At 34.7% G+C, this 8,540-nt stretch overlaps 1 long non-coding RNA gene across 1 annotated transcript; it reads right to left on the reverse strand.

Moving 5' to 3' along the window:
• Nucleotides 1–587: 587 nt before the first annotated feature.
• Nucleotides 588–949, reverse strand: LOC113724499 (uncharacterized). Its single transcript, XR_011839912.1, has 2 exons — nt 779–949; nt 588–668 (listed from the first exon to the last, which is right to left on the reverse strand). It is a non-coding gene; the product is annotated as an uncharacterized lncRNA (long non-coding RNA).
• Nucleotides 950–8,540: the final 7,591 nt, after the last annotated feature.

Consider the following 8,540-nt stretch of genomic DNA (forward strand, 5'->3'; position numbering starts at 1 on the left):
TTTACCAAAACCCAACAACTAATAGGTGAACTAAAAAAAATGTTAAAGTCTAATTTCATCCCAAAATCCAGAATTAATTAACTAAAAAGCACACTTAAATCATAGAAAGGAAGATTAAAGCCTAAAAGAGGTAAAAATGATTTATTTGCAGAAGTTTTTGGGTCACAACATAATTATCTAAAATTTTAGGGGTTAAAGTGAAATTTTCAGAGATTTGCATGCATCTTCTTCATTAACTTTCTCCGCAACTTTCCAGGAGAAATTTCTAAGTTTGTGATGAATTTTAAAAAAATTCTACAAAAGGGGTGATTATGGCGAGGAATTCTGTCGGGGGGTCTTCGCATTCGTGAAATGCGAGCTCTCATTTGCTCGCATTACCGAGATGCAAATTTTTTTGCTTTTTTTTTTTTGGAGGCAGAGATTTATATTTTTGTATTAAAACAAAAAAGGATTTTGACAATCAGTGATTTTGACAATCAGTGATTCCGGAAATGGGCTGTACCATCCTGTCAGTAGGTTCCTTGTTTCTTATGACAAAATTCAAGCCTGAACTGGATGTCGGAGACGCCCAACGTATTAATAGTTCATTTCCTGTTGAGATGTTCCATGAAGCTTGCCACTCCTCAGGTGGTTCTTGAGGTGTTGCAGTGCCTACAACTTTCTCTGCACTAGATGACAATTGCATGTAAAATAAGCACGGAGGTTGAGAAGGAAACAGCATAACTGAAGAATCAAAACAGGTGGAAGCAGTGAGAAAGAGCTACATTAAAGCACATACCAGGGGCTTTGCCGATCGAACTAGAAACGTAGGACCAAGAACCTTCACGAATCTCTATGATCCTGTCCTCCCATTTAACAGCTGAAGGTGTTTCGCCTCCTCTCCTCCAAAATCCTCCTCCCATCCTGGATCATTCTTAATCATTTGAAACTCAGCATACTGAATAAAGCAGACACAAATCACTGAGCTCGCATTTCCGGAATGCGAGCTCAATTTGAGCTCGCATTCTCAAAATGCGAAGACCCCCATTTACATAAACCCCTCCAGGAAACGCCCTCGTTGTAGAATTCTTTTTTTTTTTCATCATAAACTAAGAATTCACCCAACTTTCCTGGGTTTCATTTCTAGCAAACACACGAAGCACGTTCCAAACAAGCGAGCTCTTATAATTTATGTACTTTATTTTCACAACCCAACACTAAACACAAATAGAAAAAGGGTTATAATCAAGAAAAATCATCTAAAAAAAAACAAGTGGCAAGCTCATCAACCCAACAGCAAAAAGGTTCCAAATTCACGTCCAAAAGGTCTTGTTCTTCATAAAATGTGTTGAACCAAACAAGAAAGAATGCTACGGTTACCTGAGGATGATGTTGAGTTTGTGTAGGAGCCCAAAAATTGTGAGAAACGTGTGCAGATCCCTGGAAACGAAGTCAAGAAACTCCTCTGCAGTAAAATGCAGCATTGATGAACCAAAAATTTGAAGCTTTGATTCAATTGACTTGGAGACGCTTTTCCCGAATATTTTCTGAACGAAAGCCATCCGATTACAACCCAAGAGAGTGTAGAAATCAAAATTTCAACCTAAAAATACGAAATAAAGTCGGGATTTGGTGATGAAATGGGCTAATCAATCAGCCTGGTACTAGTTTTTCTAAAAATTTTTGCTGTCTCTTTTCTTTTCTTTTTCTTCGTTTTCTCTCCTTTTTCCTCTGCTTTTTCTTTCTTTCTCGCCCCCTCTACTCTCTCCACCGCCTCTCTTAATCTCTCTTGTCCTCTCCTCTTTTCCAGCCTTACATTTGCTTTTATATCAAACCAAAAAATCTCAAACCCTCCTTTCAAAGGTGAGGATGAGCTGAGATTTTGCATAGCAAATTAGAGCCACTAGATGGCTGTTATTCGAGAAGATTCTTGATGTTTGGATCAAGGCCAGGTGGCCACGTACTGAAGTGATCAAATGGAGGAAAAAAAATGGAAGAAAATGAGTGAAAAATGGGGAGGAATTTTTTGCAGCTGTATTTTGGTACCTTTGCAGCTGTTATTCTAGAAGATTCAATGCAGAATTTTGCAGCCAAAATTCTAGAAGATTCAATGCATGCGCGCGTGGGTTTTCCCTTTTTTTTTTCAACAAAAACTGCACTTTTCATTTCTCTTCTTTTTTTTTCTTTTCTTGCTTTTTAATTTCCTTTTCGGTCTAATTTTCTAAAAGGAGTTGAAGGTGATAAATAGTATAAAATTTAAATAAAGCAAAATAATAATAATAACAATAAAGTGGACAAAAGCGAATAAAATAAATTATTAAAATTTTGGTGTCTACAAAGTGAATGCGACTAAAAGTTTAACTTATTAGCTATGGCTGCAGTCATGACTATGATTTTGGTAAATATGTATTTTACCATGGTAAGAGCAAAAAATTTCACTTGAAGTGGGATAACAATGATGAGGACAAATAAATAAGGATCTTGCAAACAAATGTCCCGAAGTGCATTTGACTAATCAAAATTATAACGTTGATACTATTGACATAACATCTTGACATGACCAATTTCTTTAAACACCCTAAAAGTGTATGATGATCAATTTGATTTATGATAGTAATTGAATTTTCTTCCTGAAGAAGAAATGAATTTTTCTTCCTGAAAAAAAATGTCAAATATTTGGGATCAAAGGATTATGGTGATGATATTTGTCTCATAAGAATTATGGTGACAATGATATGTGTCTCATTAATAATGCTACTATGCACACTCTATTTTATTTGGAAATAAGAGAGACAAACACAATAAATAGAAATGCTAAATTGATTGAAAACTCCAGAAGAGCCGCTATTATATTTCTCCCTGAAGGAGTAAAACTTGTTATAAATAAAGCCCTACTCTCTCACAAATCTCAAAAAATTCATTGAATTTTAAAAATATCTATCAAAATGGATATCAAATCGAGACACTAAATGAGACAGTAATAAATATCATGTGTAAAAATCAAGTGAAATAAAGGTTGATTATATCATAATAACCATTCAAGAGAGCAATGGTTATCAATATAGTTGCTTTCGTTCTCATTTGATTTATAATCATCACATGTAGTAAATTAGAAGTTTACTGATCCCAATAAATTTATAATTTGACCCGTGTTTTCAAACTGGAACTGGACCAGCCGGTTCGACTGGTTGGATCGGGAACCGAATAGATGTCCGGTCCAAGTTGATTTAAAGAATCAAATGGAAAAGACTCGGTCAAAATTCGGGTCAAACTGAGAAAAAACTGGAAATCGAGATTAAAAAACCTGATTTTGTCTTTCCAAAAATTCTGCATTGTTTCCCCAAAAATAAGATTACAAACTTTCTTCACCTAGATCTTCAAGCCACCCTTCAGAGCTGGTACGGAAAAAGGGATGATGGTGAAGTTGTTACCATTTATAGAATCCATCAGCACCAAAAACAAAATTAAAATAAAGAAGGAAACTCACAGATCTAAAAATCTAAAATGAAACTAAGAGAAAAAAGCAAAACAAGAGCAAAGGGATGGAAGAAAAAGCAAGAAAAGGTAAATAAGTTTCCATGGTTTTGTTGGATTAAACGATGAAAAAAAAAGTCAAAGATTAGGATAATAAAATTGCAAGTTAGAAATATGGAGATCTAGGTTGGTAGCGGTGGTATTGTCACATGCGGTGGAGATGGAGGTCTGGGCAAAAGTTAGGAAGAAGGAAGTATCAATGCAAAGAATATGACGGCTGAAGACGAAGTTCACAAATAGGATATAGGAACAAATACCCAAAGTTTCATGGTATTTCATATTTTCCTTAGAATGTTTTAAATAATTATAATCATTACCCTAATATTGTCAAATATTTGTTTATAGCCTTAAATTTTGATATATATTCTCAAATAAGTCCTAAGGATTTAGTTATGGAGTCATTAACTTGCATTTAAATTTTAGAAATTAAATTGGAGTTAAATATCAATCTGTTGAATTTTAAGAAATAGGAGAAATAAAAAAATGAACAAGCAAAAGGGATAATTTTTTTTTTCTAGTTGCATGCATATTACACAAATTCCTTAACCTATTTATTTATATGTATAATTAATATAGTTAAGACACCATGATGATGTCATCTGAGTTTTTAAACCGATTCGACTTTTTGACCTCTGACCCCTGAGTTCTACCGGTTCACCTTTCGGTCTGAGTTTAAAAACACAAGATTTGACAAAAGTGAGAATATTTAAGAGTCAACAAGTATTTATACATACCCCTTTTATATTATATGTAGTTCCAATAGAAATTTAAAATTTAAAAATCTATGTCGGGTATGAATCACCCTTTATAATTAAATATCATGAAATATTGATGCATGATCTATTTATAATTCCCGACATAAGGGAGAGAAAAGGATCAACCGAAAGGAAATCATTTGAAAAATTGGATTTGTTCGATTCTCATATAAAATAATATGAACTGGAAGTTCAAAGATTATTCATTTGCAAAAAGTTGCAAATCAATTATCAGATATATTTACCAATTTCAGAAGAGTTATTAAATCAAATATTCTTGCAGAAAATCTAGTTAAATTGATATCCTTGAAAGACATGTACAAGTGCTACAAATGAATTTAAAACCGGTCTACCTGAATAAGGTATAAATTAATTTCAAATATCTCCGGAGATTAAATAAATGTCATGACAAAATTCAACCTCCTAAAAAGATTACTCCTAAAGAGCCAACTCTTGAAGACTTTACTCCTAAAGAGAATGAAATAATAGAAAATTGGAACCTAATGAAATGTAGCACTTGATATTATAGAAGATAACTAGGATTATGAATCTAAATCGATTGATAAATGTCGGCATAGAAATTATTGGTCGAAATGAAAAATGCAATCCAATTAGATTTACCGGCAAAATGAAATATTTTTGGACCTACGTCCACACACCCAGAAGGTGCAAAGCCAGTGGGCTATAAATGAATATTTATAAGAAATAAGAAAAATGAAATTCTGAAAAAGTAGGCTTATAGCCCAAAAATTTTCACAAAGATCTGGATTTGATTATTATGAGATGTATTCACCTGTAGTGGATGCGTTCACATTCAAATATCTTATGAGTTTAGTAGTAAATGAATATTTAGATATGTGTCTAATGAATGTAGTCATTGCTTATTTATATGAAAATTTTGATAATGATATCTACATGAAAATTCTTGAAGGATTCAACATGTCTAAAACATGTAAATCAAATCCTAAAGATATTTATTCTATTAAAATGCAAAGGTCTTGGCACAGGTTTAAATAATTTGAACGTATGGGGTATAATCGTCTCAGTGAATGTTTAATTAAAGAAGATTATACTAATAACCCAATATGTCCATGTGTTTTTATAAAGAAAAATGGATCAAATTTGTAATTATTGCAATATATGTTGATGATATTAATTTAATTGTAACTCCTGAAGAACTCCAAAAAAATGTTGAATATTTGAATAAAGAATTTGAGATCAAAGATTTTGGAAAGACAAAAGTTTGCCGAGCATTTAGAAGGTGAAATTTTTGTCCACCAAACTACTTATACCCAGAAGGTATTAATGTAATTTTATATGGATAAACCACATCCACTACGTACCCTAATGGTCGTCAGGTCTCTTAATCCAGATAAGAATCTTTTTAAACAAAAAAAAAGGAATATGAAGAGATTCTTGGTCCTGAAATACCATATTTCAATGCAATTGATGCACCAATATATATTGCCAATTGTACAAAACAGATATATCATTTACCGTGAATCTATTAGCAAGATTTAACTCATGAGAGGCAATGGGGCATGGGATCCCGCCCCCACCCCCCATCCCGTTGCCTATTAATTCCTCCCGCGCCCATCCCGTCCCTCGCCCCCGGCTTGCCCTACCTCGCCCCGTTTCCCTCGCGGGGGCACTCGTGGAGTTAAAAAAATTTATTATATAATTTCATTATAATTAAATTTGAACAAATAATCAAGTACTAAAATATCAATATATTACCAAATTATTATTTATTATAACTTCACAATTGAAACTCATAAAAATAATTAAACAAAAGTTATTTGAATACAATATAATATGATAAAACAAATATAACTAAAATAATCAAGTTTTTACTTTTGATACAAATACAATCATTAAATTATTATTGTATTTTTTTAGAAAAAATTGTTATTGTATTAAGGATAGTTAGGAATATAATATAAATTTATTAATAAATTTAGTATAAATAATTAATAATTTTTATTAATAGACATGTATAATTAGTATTATAATTAATAATATCATTATATATATAATTATGCACATATATATATCTTTTTTTTTCCAAACGGGTGGCAAGACAGGGGTAGGGCGGGGGAGTATACCCCCACCCCAATAGACCCCCGCAAGGTGGGTGCTTGCGCGTTGCCATCCCTCATCTCTTACAGATGGCAATAAAATGGTAAAATTGATATGCAACAGATCCAATCTAACAATAATCTAACAGATTTATTTACCAAGCTATTGCCGATTGCAACGTTTGAAAATTTGATGAAAAATATTGGAATGCGTTGGCTCAAAGATCTCAAATGATGTTTGAATCAGAGGGAGAAATTTAAACACAAGAATAATGTACTCTTTTTGCTTCACTAGGATTTTCTCCCGCTAGATTTTTTCCTATTAAGGTTTTAATGAGGCATATTCTTTGTATAATAGACATCCAAAGGGAAGTGTTATGAAAGAATTAAAAATTGTGGATGTCTATCACCTTTATCTTATTCCCTTAGATGGTGCCAAATCTTTCACATTTTTCAAGGCAATACTGTTACGACTTTTAAGTTGATAGAAATGACACAACTTTCAACAAGGCTATTACGACTTTTGATAAAGCTAGCATGATAGTCGATAAAGTTATCACATCTTACAAGAAAATTGTGGGCCTGTTTGGAATCTGAATTTTTTGGGAGTTTGTCTAAAACTTTACTGTAGTGCATTGTAGAAGTTTTTGAAAAAATTTTGTAGAAGATTTTGTAAGGTGAAATTTTTTTTCCTTTTCTCTTTCCCTTTCTTTTTCTTTTTCTTTTCATTCTTCTTCTTCTTCTTCTTCCTTCCCCCTTCCCCTTCCCCTTCCCCTTCCCCGTTACCTCCATCACCCCTCTCCTCCCTTTCCCCTTCTCCTCCTCTCCCCCCACCATCCCCTCTGCCCGCCACCCCCTTCCCCCCGCCTTCTCCCTCAGTCCCGTCACCCCCTCCCCCCTTCCCCCCTCTGCTCTGCCTTTCCCCTCTGCCCCGCCACCCCCTTCCCCCGCTTTCTTCCTCAACCTCGCCACCCCCTCCCCCCTTCCCCCTCTGCCCGCCAATCCCCGTTACCCCCGTCTCTCCCCTCAGCCCAGCCACCCCCTCCCCGCCACCCCCTCCCCCCGTCTTTCCCTTCTGCCCCGCCACTCCCTCCCCCCGCCTTTCCCCTCAGCCCCACCACCCCCTTCCCCCTCTGCCTCGCCACCCCTCCCCCAACAACCACCTCTGCCCTTCCCCCTCTACCCCGCCACCTCCCGCCTCCCCTGTTCTCCTTCCCGGTTCTCACCATCTTTCTTTTCTTTCTTTTTTTTTTCACAGAGAGGTGGGAGAGGAATGGGGGAGACGCAGAGAGCAAAAACAGACGAGGGGAGGATGGCAGGGGAGAAAGAGGGTGTCGCGCCCCATTTTTTCGCGATGAAAATAAAAATAAAGTGTGAGATTTATAAAAAAAAATGTGATTTTATTTTAAAACAAGTTAAAAGGGACCTAAAATGGAACTTTAAAAAATGCAACAATTTGGGTCCAAAATTTTAGTCTAAAAGGGCTTTTTAGAAAAAATAGGAGTCGCCACTTGGTATGGAGTTTTGGTGTACCAAGTCACCCAAAAAATATTTTTGACAAAAATAAAATAAATCAAAACCCTTTTTGACAACTCCAGGTCTTTGAAAACAAGAGAAAATGGGTTCGGAAGTCACAGTTGAAGAAAAGAAAGGCAAAGGTTCAATTGACTCAAACCTAAGGTACCCTTTCAACCTAGTCTAAGTTAGTTGCGAGGTTTAGTCAAAATTTTCCTAATCTAACCCTTAATTTTATCATATTTGGATGTTTCCTACGTGGATGCAAATCTAAATTTATAAAATATCGAAAGGGTCAAAATATCCATTCAAGGGTTTAATCGAACCAATCGCATTAATTGCGAAGGCCAAAATGATTCTTTGAAAGTGTCACGAGTATGCGAATGATTAAAATAAAAGAAAAGACATTAAATTATATACATATATATAAGTGATCAAAGAAAAAAAGGAATGCAACATAAAGGGTACGGGAGGCAAAAACTCATGACATAATTTTCTTATACATGAATTAACAAGGTATTTAAACTAAAAAGTTATAATCACCAATTTCCCATGTTTGAAAAATAATTATCCTAACATGAACAAACAAATGAACTAGCTTAAATGAGATGCAATTCTAAATGACATGATTAGTATCTATAGCGGGTAGGGGATAATATAATAGGGAATATCATACAAA

Source organism: Coffea arabica, chromosome 2c (assembly GCF_036785885.1).
Source record: "Coffea arabica cultivar ET-39 chromosome 2c, Coffea Arabica ET-39 HiFi, whole genome shotgun sequence".
NCBI lineage: Eukaryota > Viridiplantae > Streptophyta > Magnoliopsida > Gentianales > Rubiaceae > Coffea > Coffea arabica.